Raw genomic sequence first — 15,373 nt, 5'->3', positions numbered from 1 at the left:
CCCCCCCCCCCCATAAAAAATAAATTTGTCAATCTAGTGACCATGAGACTTCTAGGAAATTTCTAGGGCACTGGATTTTAGAATTGTAGATTTGGACGGCTCTACAAAATGACAAATGCAACATATGTAAGCACTAAGTGACGAGTAGAGAAGGATTTTGGACACAAACCTTAGAAAGCATTCAGTAATCTTAATCTGTGATAGTCTAGGATCTTTCTCAGTGTTCTTTTTTTGACAACACTCCAATCTGTTATTTTGCATTTAAAATATTTTTTTATGACAATGCTCACGTTATTGCTTATATATTTATATTTTTTTACATCTCCAGCTTCTTTCTTTTTCCTCATATATATATTTTTTTACAATATTTTACACATTATTTTACAATAAACATGAAACTGTACACAAAACTCAATTCTGAACAGAAAATTTGATAATTTTTTAACTGCAAATAATACAAAAAAATAGATTAAACTGTTAATATGTTTTTATTACAGAGATTAAATATGTCAGCTGTTTTAAAATGATTTTAACACCAATGTGGATAGAAGAGTCTGTCATCAAAGTTTCAGCATGTCTTGAAATCATTCAGGTAAAGACATTTAATATCATTTATTGTGCGCAAATTGGTAACAATGACTATTTATTATTTATTAGGTCTTGATTTTTTTTTTTTTTTGGTGTCAAGTTATTTTTTATCTGTTATAATTAGAACACACAGAGCAGATTATTGTCCCCCTCTGAGACCTGCAGCAGCCCTCCTGTGTAAAACTACTGGCTGAGGATAAACAGTGATGTATGCAGCTCGCTGTGGGACCATTATCCATAAGAGTTGCTTTAAACCAGCCCTCTGATCCCTATTCATTACGTCAAAGTGTGGAAGAGACAGTTCTATTACCGCACCAGATGTTCAAATCAGCCGTGTTGTTTCAGCGCTTACTGTGTTCGGCCTCCCCGCTCCCACCGTTTATTTACATAGGGGGCCTCTGCGGCCATAGGGTAGTCCTGGTTAATTGTGAGCAGCTGTAATATTACAAGGCCATCATTAAGAGGGCAACGGTTTTGCACACACATTCATAATTTGGCCTGAAGTGAAAGAAGCTGAAACATCCTTCGACCTGCTACTGAATTACCAGATTGTTGCCGGGGCCTAATTTTTCCTCTTTGTTTATTAAAAGAGCAAACCGCTCAGTGTGATTAGCACCCACAACACCGATTATTCTCCTGGGAGGCCGAGAGAACAGGAGAGGATGGAGCTCCAGCACCAGAAGGAAATAGATGAGGAAATCCACAATGCAGGATCTGGATGTAAAGCAATGAAAACACAATATTTCCGGAATAAAGCATAAAAAAAGAAATTGGCTTCACTTGAAAACTTCATTTTAACATCTCATTAAAAAAATGAACCAGAATGAATCGTTTTCAGAACCGACCTGAGGATTAGTTTGTGAAATACAGACAAAAAAGTCAAACCTTGGTTGCATTAACTGTTTACCAGACACTGGCAGAGCGCTCGGAGTGGCCTTTCTGTCATATCTCCCTGCTGTTGATATTCCAGTTTGTCAGTGCATGTCAAGACTCAAGAATGTTTTCATAATCTGGTTTTATTATAAGCAACACAGGCCTGTGTTGAAAAATGAAGTCAGAAAGACAACAACGCACCAGCGGGGCCATCCGCTCCACGCCATGGACCCAAGTGGACCACACACAGTCGTTTCGCAAAGCTTTGCATGAAGTAGATATTAGAACACAAGCAAACGGCAAACATCCCCCCCCCAGCCGCTCACTCTGCTGTGTGTGTGTGAGTGTGTGCGTGTTTTGATTCCTCTAAACAACACCGTCACTGCAATAGCGAGATTGCAGACGCTGCTTTTGAATATGGCTTTTTGGCGTTTCGTGCAGACAAAAACAAACTGCAGTTTATAGAACATCAGAAGATGCACATCCTGTTATTCACGGCATGTTTTGTGATTCCTCTTTGTGTTTGTGTGCATGAGGAGAGAAAAGGGAAATTGGAGTTTCAAGATAAAAGGATTCAAGTTAAATAAGGGTGTGTATTGGCAAGAGTCTAGCCACGCGACACATATCAGGATACAAATGTCATTGTACAAAATATATCTTGATACATCCTAAGACAGAACCAGAGGCAATATGTCACCATTTTTGAAAGACTATGACATGTTAAAAACTTTGTCTAAATATTATATTTTTTGAATGAATACAATTGCAAATGATCAGAACATCAATCACTGCAACTCTATCTTAACCAAGCAAATACATGGTGCTTTTCTATTGGTAAACTAAGAAATGTTCTTTCAACACGCAATGTTATTCTAGTTTTCACAATTCAATATTTTTTAAGTATACAAAGAGAAAATATGACTTAACCAAGACGGTACTATAAGTATAATTCAGGAAATAAAGTGCTAACGTTTCCAAATGTAGCTGAACAGATACTTTTCCTTAAATACTTGAACAGGTGCTTCAACAATGAAAACAAAAGCAAGAAAAACAAACTCTCCAATTTTTACTTTCAGAATTTTTGAAGCGTAACGAAGCAGTGCAGGATGGTGAGGAAGAATGCTCGAATGCGGCTAAGGTTATTTCCTGGACTATGAGCGGCAGCGCTGCATCTTTGTTTTCCCACTCACAAAAGTAAACACAGATGTCATTCGTCATCGCCGTGGTGACAGTCTTTTTTCAGAGAATTGCGTCACTCTGATCCATCAGGTCACTGTAAAATCTTCTGCTGTGAGGTACAGCAGAGGTTTCCCTCAGTTTCTTTTTAGCATTTTGAATGAAGCTCCACGCAGTGTCAGCATCTTCACGGGCTCACTCCTTCTCATATGAATTTGCTGGAATAGTAACAATATTTGCTAGATAATTTGCATGATTTGCTCCTGTTTGGTGCAGTGCGATTCATGTGTTGTTCCTCCGGGGGAGTGGGAGGGATTTCAAGATTCCTGGTTGTTCGTCTGTGCTCCTGTTCTTGGCCGTGGACTGCTTGGTTGACAACTCGATCGGTATCAAATGCCTTTTCCTGATCAGTATCGCATGATTAATTTATTTTATTTTGATCAGCGCTTTATATTTCAAGCTTATTTTTATGGATAAGTGCTCCACTAGAAGTCTGCATGTCATGAAAGAGTCTCAGCATGTTACTGAATATGGCAGAATATTAGTTTGTCTCAATGCAAACAACAACCTACAAATGCATTTCAACAAAAAAAAAATATTATTATTATTATTTATTTTTTATTTTTTTAATGGAAAGCTCTGACAGACAGACAGCTACACAGCAGCTGCAGCCAAATGCTAAGTGCTAGCTCTGTGATTTAACCACTTAGGACCCGAGCTGTTCTTTAATATGCCGTTTTTTTCTGACAGAGAAATAGAAGTTAAGAAAAAATAACTAATGTGGTGATAAAACAGAATATTTAAAGTCTTAAGAAGTTAAAACAAAAAGAATATGAAAATATAAATATCATATTCCTGCTACAATAAATTCATCATTCATTTTGAAGAACTTTGGGCTTTTTTAGGTAATAGTTACACTATTTTTACTTGTTTATTAACTTTACAGAAGTTACCTGTTGAATGATAAAATAAAGTTAATGAAATAAAAATAGGGAAAAAAACCTGAACTCTTTGTTAAATGTGCCTATTTTTAAAATGTGTTACAAAAGTATCATATCGGGACTCGGTATCTCCAGATACTCAAAATCAAATGACTCAGAATTGGATTGTGCGCAAAAAAACCTGATACGGACACCCCTAGTTAAAACTTCATATGTGTCAGGGAGCTTGCCACTAGACTTCCACCACCAGACTTCCAGGTGGTCACTGCACGATGTCAACAAAATCATCCGATTGCCATTTATTTGAACATTTTCTTAAAACTTTGGCGACCACCACGCAGCATGTATAAATGTGACTGCCACCTCCCAATTACAAATACCATAACTCGGCCACTGCGCTGTCACCTGTCGAACTGGCCTAAAAACTGGCATTTAGGTTGCTGCTTTGTATACCTGACCATAGGTTTATAAATAATTAATTAAACATTGCTTTGGCAGCATTTGAAGTCGATACAAAGTTATTTTTTTGACGTAATTTTCTCATGACTAAAAGTATGTTTAATTCCATAATTAAAGATAAATTATGGGACCAACTATGTCAGAGCAGCCATAAAGACACTAACAGTCAGCTGTGGAAAGTAAAACTGAGTTTTTTTCATACTCCATTGATAATTTCTGCATTTGTTAAAGACCTTGCAGCCTTTTACTGGAGACAATGTGGAAAAATGGGGGATCATACACCTTTTTTTCCTGTAATTATTGGCTATTGGAAAAATATTATGAATGAAATTGAGAGAATTGTAAAAATAGAGCTTCCTTCCAATGTGTTTTATCCACTAGGAGCCATACCTCCTGATTTTCATGCTGATTTAGCATATATTTTGCATATATTATTACCGGTTGCTAAGAAAACCATAACTGTCACTTAGAAAAAATGTTACATCCCCATCTGTAAATGAAGAGTGAAACAGGTTTACACATTGGAAAAAATGATAGCATTTTTACAACGAAAAAAGTTTTTGATCAAAATTCCTCATGGTTAAACTCTATTTAGGGCTGTGACTTGCTTTATGTGTCTTTTTAATGTAATTTTATTCATTTTCTTGAAATATTATTTGCCCTGATCTGTCTTATTGGCCCTGTCTTGTGATGTATTGTGGACGCACTTGTCATTGGGAATGTTGTGTTTGTGTTGTTGGGAAAAAATAAATGTACCGGTAAATAAAAAAAAAAAAGGAAAACTTTTTTTTTTTAATATTATGAACTTGAATAAGTTCTTTTTGGATGACCTTAACTAAGCCTTTTGTCCTGGATCTGAGTTTGGGTCAAAAAGACCCCTCTCAGTTGTGTTTTCATAACTCAGCTTAAAACTTAAAGCACCAATGTTGGATGACATGATTAGAAACAAGGGGAACCCACTGAAAAGCTCCCAGTGTCACAGGATAATTCATACAGAGGCTGATTAAAAGTCATTTTCAACTAAAAAAAAAAAAGTTTAACCAGAAGTTGCAGATAACAGTTCAGCTGCATAGAGATAGTGCTTCACTATGTTTAGTCCTGACTCATAGCAGAGTCAGACTGTACTTGGATCATATGGAATCCAGACATATGCTCGAGATTTGTGTCATTTTTCATGCGAACAAATCACACAGCTCAACAAAGAGCTGTTTCATGCATGTATCATCACAAAATGGTTTCAGTTTTTAGCATCTTGAGTTAATGTGATCTGTTTGATATTGAATAAATCATTTTTTTAACAAGAATTTTTCAAGTTCAGTGTAGAAACTTCTCTGGATGGGTTCTCCAGAGGCAGATCAAGGTCAGGCCAGGAGCGTCAGAAGCGGTGTGAGAGTATGTGTGAGTATGCTGTGTATATGTGTTGGGGCTGGGGGAGGTAGACGGTGAGAGGGGATGCCTGAGGACCGTGTCTTCTCCGGTTGCCTGAGCCATGACCGCCAGGGTGGAGGAAGCTAGCCGCAGATCGATTGTCGCGGAGCGAGATCCCTGCAATGGAGGAGCGATTGAATGCAGCGTGCTGGGACTCAATGACATAAACCCAGACATCTAAGTGTCCCATTAGCACAACAGTCGTCCATGTCCTGGTACCACCCCCACCCTCAACCCCCACTCCTGAAGATGGCGTCACAGGGAAACATCTCAGCTGCATGGAGACGACTGCAACACAGCCTGCTCCTCCATATGACAGCAGCAGTGATACCTACAGACCCATAGAAGTGAGCGACCCAAGCAGCTACATGTTTACGTCCATGTGCATCGTTGTGTTTGTGTGTTTGCATGTGTTTACAGCGGAACCAAGTGCACAGTGCAGGGAGGCCACATGTGTCTTTTCTCCACATTAAGCTCACTGAGATGACACTCTGCAGTCAGATTGTTGTGGATGATTTCTAAACATATAAGAAATGATGACAAAACAACGAGACCACACACAGAGATTGTGCTGTGACATGTTGCATCATTGGCCCAAACACTGAAGCACAGCCAAGCTCAGCTCCACTGTTGTGGAGGAACAACCTGTGTGTTTGGTTAGTCTTCTGTCGTTGACATATTAATATTTTAAAATATCCTCGGCTTAAGCTTTAGTGGGAGAATATAAATGTTAGCCACAGTGTCAAATAGCCACATTACAAAAATGTTTTTAAGTGAATTATTTCTGTCCTAGCACCTTAGGAAAAGTATTAGTCTCATGCACCCATTTGGGAGCTGTGGGTGTTTGGGTTGTCCAGGCCTGAGGAGGGTCATGGACTCATCAGTTGGTAAGGGAAGCTAACCCAAGTTAAAATCAAATTCCTCCCATCCGTTACCATATTTAATGAAACCTGTAAGTATCAAGACCCCGTACACGCTGGAGAGACTGCGTCTCTCGGCTGGTCTGGGAACGCCTCGGGGTCCCCCCAGAGAATCTGGAGGAAGTGGCCAGGTACAGGGAAGTCGGGGCATCTTCGCTTAGACTGTTGCCCCAGCTGGTCCCAGATGAGCGGAAGAAGATGGATGGATAAAAATATCAATTCTTGTAGTTCCTCAAGTGACCACTAGAAGCTGGTTTCAAAAGGATGCATTAGCTCCAATGTTAAAAAGTCAAACTTGACAAAGAAAAATCAAATCATGTCCACAACTTGGTAATGACACGTTTATATATGAGTAAATGTTGGAGGGATGAGAGGTTCTAAACTAGCACACTAGATGTTGAACATTATAAAATAATTAATAATCAGACATAATACCTTGATAAATGTTTTGATTTTTAACTTTTATATTCCCATAAGTCCATGCATCTGTGATAAAAGATCTTTGGCACTTTACCTTCTATTTGTTCCTAAACACAAAGACATCCCACTGGTATTTGCTGTTACATGTGATTTCTACTTGAACATGTAGTAGAAGACACCAGAAAAAATACTTTATTCTGCTGCAACAACTTTATGCATCACATTGCAGTTTTTAAAATGGTAAAAGCTACTCATTTCAAGTGAAACATCTGTACAAACTAGAATGTTTTTAAGCAACTGTCAAGCTTAGAACCCATCCATTCATCCATTTCCAGGACCTGCTGAATCCTTTATGGCTCCTCAAGGCTGTAGCCACTAGGGTTGGTTCCGGTGCCAAAGTTGTTCTATGGTTTTGGTTCCTAATCAGTGCCAATTTCAGTACTTCAGTAATATAAAATGGTGCCTACATATTCCCAAACCAACACATTTTAATTCCCAAGTCACATGTTGACGCATGGTTAAGACCTCTGAGTCAAAAATTGACGTTCTGGGTGTCGTTGTTTTTTAACACGCTGGTTGTTCCCATTAAATCAGAGCTCCCAAACCCAGCGAACATTTCAATGTGGGCCCCATATGGGTTACCTTTGGGCTGGATTGGTGGGATCCAGATGGGTTTGTCCACGGGTTCCATGGTGGCCCCAACAGTGTTTGCCCACACTGGCTTAGGTGGGGACTCAGTGGTCTGGGTCCCTACGCTAACACGCTGCCTGGCAGACAGCATAGCGAGTTAGCTAACTCAGCTGCCCAGCGAGCCAGACTGCTGAGTGCCCACTCCAACCAGTGTGGGCAAACACAGTTGGGGCCACCATGGAACCCGCTGACAAACCCATATGGGGCCCAAAGATAAACCATATGGGGCCCACATTGAAATGTTTGCTGGGAACCTCCGAGCCGCAAACCGATGGCACGCTCCTCTTTCACTACGTGGTGAATCCGCTGCTCGCTGCCTGTCACAGATGTGATCCTGAGCAGCCTCTTCTGCTGTCTCTGTCACTGAGTTTGAAAGCTGTCCCGCATTAACCCGAGAGGGGGGAGGAATTAACATTATAACAAAATGACTATTAGGTCAAACTAAATTACAGGCCACTAGTTTTTTTTCTGGGAAGTCAGAAAACCAACCTGCCGGTTCTGAAGCCTTGAACATTTTCTGTGGCAAGAAGTAAAACAAACAAAACAACCCAAATACAATTATATATTAATTTGCATATATCACTGAGCAGTTTCTGAAAGTTTTGATCTTGGGAGTCAGAAAGTAACACGGCTGCTCCTGTCAGGGTCCAGAGGTGACAGTGGAGATGGAGGCCTCTGGTCCAAAACTGACACTAAGATGAAGCACAATCTATATGATTTGTTTCTACATCTTCTCTGCAGTACTAATTTTTACTGAACTGTTAATTCAACTGTAGATATATTGCAGAACTTACAGCTGAAAAAGCCTCTCATTTATTTTGTAATTAACCATAAACCATAAAACAACAGTAATATTTTTCTTAATTGCACAAATTTGTGTAGAAATGACACATATATATATATATATATAAACAGGGTAGTTATTAAGGTTTTTGAAAAAACAATGCTTGCAATTTTCCTTCATGTAGAAGTTTTTCATTTTTTTAAAATATTTAGCTTAATTTTATCTTAACATTTCATAAACTGCATATTACTGGGGTTTTTTCAACATTTAATATTGGCGAAAATTTGTTTTTTTTTGCATCAAACTAAACAAAATGATCAACTTTTAAGTAAAAGAATCTCTCAGATCAATATCAGTGCTCATTGGAATCAAGGACAAAAGGAAAAAGACAGCAATGGGTTGACAGACAGAGATAACGTTTCGTTGATCCTCTTCGCACATCAAGGGCCTAATCTGTTCTTCATCTCACTCACTGTAATTGCAATGCAATGATGTCAGAATGACAGGTGAGACTGAATGCGAGACAGCATTGAATAAGCAGCTGCCACAGTATCAAGAGCACAAAAACGTATCTGAGACACTCTATGGGGTGTCAATTTAATCATGCTTAAACCAGGTATCACCTTCCTTCAAGATTCGACCATTGACAAAGAATACTGCTGACTACGTTGCACTGAGCACAGATCTGGCATCCTGCTGGACACACAAGTACTCATATCAAGACAACCTTTCTTTCTCTCCACTCATAGCTTCATGCTTCATCTAAATGAGAGTCCAGAAATTGCGTTCTGGTCATTAGGATCATTTGGAGGGCTTATGAATGCTAAAAAATGTAGGGATGATACCAAAAGTGGTCCAAAAAGTAAAAAGAATTAAGGGTAAACTCACAACAAGGCAGTTATTAACAATTAGTGTCATTTAAATCTTTTCTTTTAAACATTAAAACTTGCAGATGAATAGTAAAACACACTTTTAAACTCATGTTGCCACTATTGTAGACTGGTGACAGCTCTGTCCCATGATTCACAACCCCCCCTCCTGTCCATCACAGCCCCCACGGTCCTGCAGGCAAAGAAGAAATAATTCATACGGCTTCCCACACAGGAGTGGGTGTCCTGTATCTGCCTGTCCGCTCCACTGCCTGTCTGTTATCACCTGCAATTGAAGTAATCCACCGGGCTATTATACTGCGGCTTATTGTACAGGAGAATATAGCAACTGCACCACCTCCTCCTCCTCCACCGCCGCCGCCGCCGCCTCCCCCGTCACAGACGAATCATACCTCAAGAAAGCTGACACCTGCCAGACTGAGACACTCTCAGCACGCAGGAACGTGTAGTCTGTTTCCTTTAGCTGGACACGGCATCATGTTGGCGTCGTGTGTCAAAACCACGTGATACTAACTAAAGCTGACATGGTTTTAAAGACGGATGTTCAGTACACGCAGAATTAAATGGTTCATGTTAGTAAAAATGAAAATGGGATAAGGTTTGGGCACTTTTATTTATTTTCAGTAAATGCAAAAGTCTTTTTTATTAGTTCGTGTTTAAGTCAAATAATACCTGATAAATACCCCCCCCAAAAATAGACATGTTTTCATGGTGCGCCATCTCTTATTTTCTGAAAAGTTGAAAGATTTCCAGGAATAAAAGTTGTTTGCTTTTGAGGTTTTCAGGTACAAATTGTCTGACATCACATTTTTGAGTTAATGGCTTGATATATTTTTCCTTTAATGCTTTGCTTTTTTGGGGTGAAAAATCAGGATCAGTTATGTACCCAGCTGCTTTAGAGATAAAGCCATAATGCCATCAAGCTGCTGTTTGTTGTCTACTCTTAAAATACACACGTCATGTTCTGAAACAAATGTTGTTCCAAAAGTTTATGTACCTTTTGATTTTAATGGCACTTCCCAAAATAAGCAAAACATCTTACCCTCACGTTTTTGTGGACTTCCACACCTTCAGAGATGTTGGTTGTGGGATGGCCATGGTGCAATGGTAGAGCAGCTAACCTTTAATCAGAAGATCACAGGTTCAGTGTGCATGTGTTGAAGTGTCCTTGGGCAAGACACTGAACCCCACAATGCTCCTGGTGGATATAGGTTGCCGTCAGAGCTCTGCAGCACAGCCACCAACAGTGTGACTGTAAAGTGCTTTTGGCCTTTTAAGAAGGCAGTAAAACACTATTTAAGTTTTATAATTTTGACCTGAATGCTGATAAAACTCTGGAAGGTCCTCCGTTTGTGGCCACTTAAATTATAAACAAGAATGTCAGATTTATCAGAACTTCATTGATTGTTGAGCAATTTTCACTTAAAAAAATAAATAAATAATGAAGTCCAGGCCCATGATCATGTTTTTTTCCATGAGCTGCAGAGGCACAAAGGATTGTGTTCACTGAAAGTAGTTTTAGGAAGTCTTTCTAGGCCCATTTAACAACATAGTTGTCAAAATTGTGCAAATGAGTACATCTGAGAGCCCCAAAGTTCATGGGTTTTAAATGAAAGTAGTAGCATCTTTTCATAAAGAAGTACTACGGCTGGGTTGAATTAATTGATTAGGATTGATCTAAGCTTAAAATATCAATAATCGATTCATAAAAGTAGAGATCAATCCAACGCAATATAAAGTACGCTAGCTTGATGCTAATGTATAATGGGATTTCCTATAGGACGGCTAATGCTAACAAGCAGTCGACCTAAACATACATTGCTGACTAATGAACATCTTTATAAACTCACAGACATGAATTTTCCCAACAGGAGATAGTTTTTAAAGTAACTATTTGTGTTCTAAAACAGTTTTTTGCTCATACTTTCTTCTTCTTCTGTAAGAAGATGTAATGCTGTAGTGTGATCGCCACCTAGTGGCCAAACTGAAACGCCCTCCAGGAGAAGCAGAACAATTGTTGAAGGTCTCCGTTTGAAAATCCATGTAACACTGTAAGGTATTAACAATCTCATTATTATTTCACTGATGCATTTTACAGTAGGTGAACTGTCTCAGATTAATATGAAAATCATCAAAGCATATATAATTATTAATCTATTTCTAAACAAATCTGTTGAAATGTGTGAACTGTGTAAACTCAAAATTGAATTTAATCAAATTTAGTTGAGTAAATTGGAAGAATAAAAAAAAATTGGAATTGAATTGATCCAGGCTCTGGTACCAGTCCCCAAAAATACTCCGTAGATGATGAGATTTCATATCTGAGGTGTACTTATATTGCGCATTATAGGCTTCTTAGAAGGCACAGAACACTTTACAGTCACAATCCTATTCATCCATTCACACACTGATAGATGTTCCGCCGCCAAACACTGGCATCAACCTGTAACCATCAGGAGCAATGTGGGGTTCAGTGTCTTGCCCAAGGATACTTCAACACATGGGCAGGCACGGAGGGAATCGAACCTGCTATTTGCTGATCAGCAGATTTGCACTACCACAATTTTTTGCCTAATTTATCTATTCAGTCTCAAGTGTTTCAGGACTGATTGGAGGCGTCACAAATCTAAGAAAATTAAAGCGCCCATTGTTACAGTTTTGTGATGTCATGTTGTGAAACAAATACCTGTTTTTTTTTTTGAAACATTTTTATTTTCATTTCGCTTGAATTAAAATGAATTAAAATTCTATTTGAGTGAGATTTTCTGACCTATTAACCTTATTAAAGGGTTAAAAAATATCATCTTTCTGTCTTGCAGTGCTCCAAATCCATTTTATTTGTTTATTTGTCCATGCAAAGGAATATATTGAGCATATGTTCATAAAATACTCTATGTTTCTACATTGGATACTGTGGGAGTCATTGAAACTAGAAAATGGAAAAAAAAAAAGAACAGAAACTTGAAAAGGATTTGATACAAGCTTAGTTCAGGAATGAAGCCGTTTGGAAATTCATCCGGAGCCTGGAATGAAAAAAAAGAGAAACCTTGACACCTCGAGCAATAAAACAGCATTTAAGGGACTTAATAATTCAAGACACTAAGATGCAAACTCACACAAATATCCATGCTCCCAAAGCTTCTCATGTTGCCAGGGAGCCCGAGAATGCATTGTACGGGGAATTGTCAACATTCCCATGATGAGCCTGCAAGCCCTGTGGTCCAGGGAGGTGTTGAGATGAGGTGGGGGCTAAAATTGATTGTAAATGCTGAATAATTCAGCCGAGCCCTCCGCCATTTGAGTGAGTTTCTTCGGTTACGTTCAGAAGAGCTTTCATAGCAAAACAGGAGAAGATTATCTTGCACAGGCCCCCGTGGAGGCCTTGAACACCTCTCATTAACGAGACAAAGCATCTACAGCTCAGACACACTGACACAAATCTACAGGTACACACAGAAATTCTGACAGACATAGACATAAATGCCCGGAGTTCCACTTACACGCACATGTCAGAGCTGTACACTGGCTTAGATCCAAAACACACAGATTTGCCGCATAAGGAAGGTGGGAAAAAGAAATGAAACTGCTAAATGATCTCTTTATGGAGTTGTTCCCAAGCACAGCTAAACACTAATCCCCCGGCATATTTAAAGTGCTCATCAAAGTGTTGCTACTTTGATATGCTCTATTCATCGGGGTGTAACTGAGAAGCAATTGAAAAGCTTATGAATTTTTAAAGAACAAAAACGATTAAAAAAAAGCAAGACGGAGATGTCAGCTAATCCTTTTCATTAAGCTGTAAAAGAATCCTAAAAATGTGTCCTTGTCTTGTTAGTTTTCTGCATTTTAACTGCAGTCTTGAAGCTTTTATTTTAATAAAATAAGACGGCAAAAACTCACGCCGGCTTCGGGGGATTATATTTGAATATAATCCTAATCATTTTGCGCGCTCATGTGCTTTAGTAATTAAATGTGAATGCATTTGTCTTGTGGTGTTATGGATCCTCTAGAACGCTTAAGTCTGACTCCCATTATGGAAAATCCCGGTGACCCAGGATAAATCCACCTGAGCACATTTAGGGAGCAAGTGAGAGTGTCGGGAGGCCGCAGAGAGCTCGAAAGGAGAAAAATGAGAGGTGGCGGGAGATATGACGGCACAGCCGGCGTAAACTGTAGCTCAGTGCTGCAGGGCGTTCTGCCACAAGCGATCATTTGATGAGCCGCTGAAATTTTAATTCTCTTATCACATTAAGTGCTTGTCGGAGGCAACAAAGTCTGCAGAAGCGTTCTTTGCAGTGTCATCTCTTTGCAAAGTGGGATACAAAGGTCCTGTGGTGTAGGGATGCTCTCTCCGTTCTCGATGCCGGTGTCTTACAAAAGCTTGGATTACACCTTTGCATAAGATGATGATGCTCAGGTGTGTTGGTGTGTGTGTGAAATGCCTCACTTTTCCACTCGGTGGAATGAAGCAGTTGGAAGAAAGTCTTCCTTTAGCTTTTGAATTTAAATAAATCAGATCATGGATCTATGGCACATGTGTCAAAGTCAAGGCCTGGGGGCCAGATCCGGCCCTCTGGGTAATCATATCCGGCCCTCCAGATCATTTTATTGTATTGTTTTTGAGTGCCCGATGTTATCTTGCGCTCATTTCTAACTTGTATGATTTTGACAAAATATCAATTTATGGAGAGTAAAATATTGAAAGCTATTTGAGGTTCAAATTGATTTTTTTCTTGTATAATATTTCTGACTTTTTATTATTCATAATAATATTAAGAAATTATGGTTTTAAATTTTAAAAAATTGGCATTTTGCTAGCTTTTTGGACTATTTTGGCATTTACTAATGTTTTTTAGGATATTTTGAAGTTTAGCAATTTTTTTCAGCTACATGCTAACAGTTTTTGGCTAACCTAAGTTTTTTTTAGGCTAATTTAGCATTTAGCAAATATTTTAGCTGGCTGTCAGCTTCAGGGTTTTCTGCTATTAACTTCAGCATTTTTAGCTATGACCGCCAGTGTTTTCAGCTATCTATTTCAGCATCTTCAGCTATCAGCACTAGTATCTTTAGCTGCCAAATTCAGCTTACAGCATTCACACTAGCATTATCACGGGTAATGCTATGTATCTAGTTCATAAATATGTTCAAAATGTACGTCCTTCATGTTTAAAACATTTAGTTTTAGTGTTCAATAAATGTTTATTCTGTTCGGTCCGCAGCCTAAATGTGTTTTGGTCCATGGCGATTGAGTTTGACACCTGTGATCTACGGTATATCCCCTGTACCAGAGGAAAAAATGTTCAATCATTATTTTTTTTTTTTTTATCAACCAAAACCTACAAGCTCCACCCCTTCATATTTAGTATCACCGAAAAGCCCTAAACTAACTAACCAGCTAAAATTTAAAGAGGTTAAATTAGAAAAACTTTTTTGAAGTTAAGGCTTAATATTTAGTGTAATATATTTTTCATAACCGAGGACTGGTGGTACATCTGCATGTAATTAATAACTACAATTCTGATCCAGAATCAAATGAGAAAAAGGTTAGGATTACTCTAATCATCTTTTAATTAATTATAAAAGTGCTCTCAGTGGTCTTTTCATTATAATGATGCAAGTTTCTAGGACATAGTTTGTGCAGAGCAGCAGGAATTCATTAGAAATTCACCTCTGACTTGTGGACGGGACTGTTGGTGTAGATCAGAGGTCTGCAACCTGCAGCTCCTGAGCCATGTGGCTCTTTTATCTCTCCATGGTGGCTCTATGGCTGGAGACAAATAAAATAGCAATTTTCAAAAATTTGGAGATAAGCGATTATTTTAGCAACATGCTAACATTTTTTGGCTAATTTATTATTTACTGTGTTTTTGGACTAATTTAGAGTTTAGTTTCTATTCAAGCAGCAGGCTAACAATTTTGACTAATTTAGTTTATTGAGGAATTTTATGCTAATTTGGGGTTTAGCTCATAATATAGCAAAATGCTGATGTTTTTGGCTAATTTGTTATCTACTGAAGTTGTTCTGGGTTAATTTAGAATTTAGCTTTTATTTTAGAAACAGGCTAACTTTTTTGACTAATTTAGTTTACTGAAGAATTCTTGCTATTTAGAAGTTCAGCTAGTAACTGAGCAACAAGCTAGCTTTTGAGCTTTTGGGGGGCTAATTGGGCCTGTAATTAATTTTTTCTGCTAATTTAGAGTTTG

The sequence above is a fragment of the Oryzias melastigma genome, linkage group LG16 (genome assembly GCF_002922805.2).
Source record: "Oryzias melastigma strain HK-1 linkage group LG16, ASM292280v2, whole genome shotgun sequence".
Taxonomy (NCBI): Eukaryota; Metazoa; Chordata; class Actinopteri; order Beloniformes; family Adrianichthyidae; genus Oryzias; species Oryzias melastigma.
The sequence above is the reverse complement of the archived record's forward strand: the minus strand, read 5'-3'. Positions refer to the sequence as shown.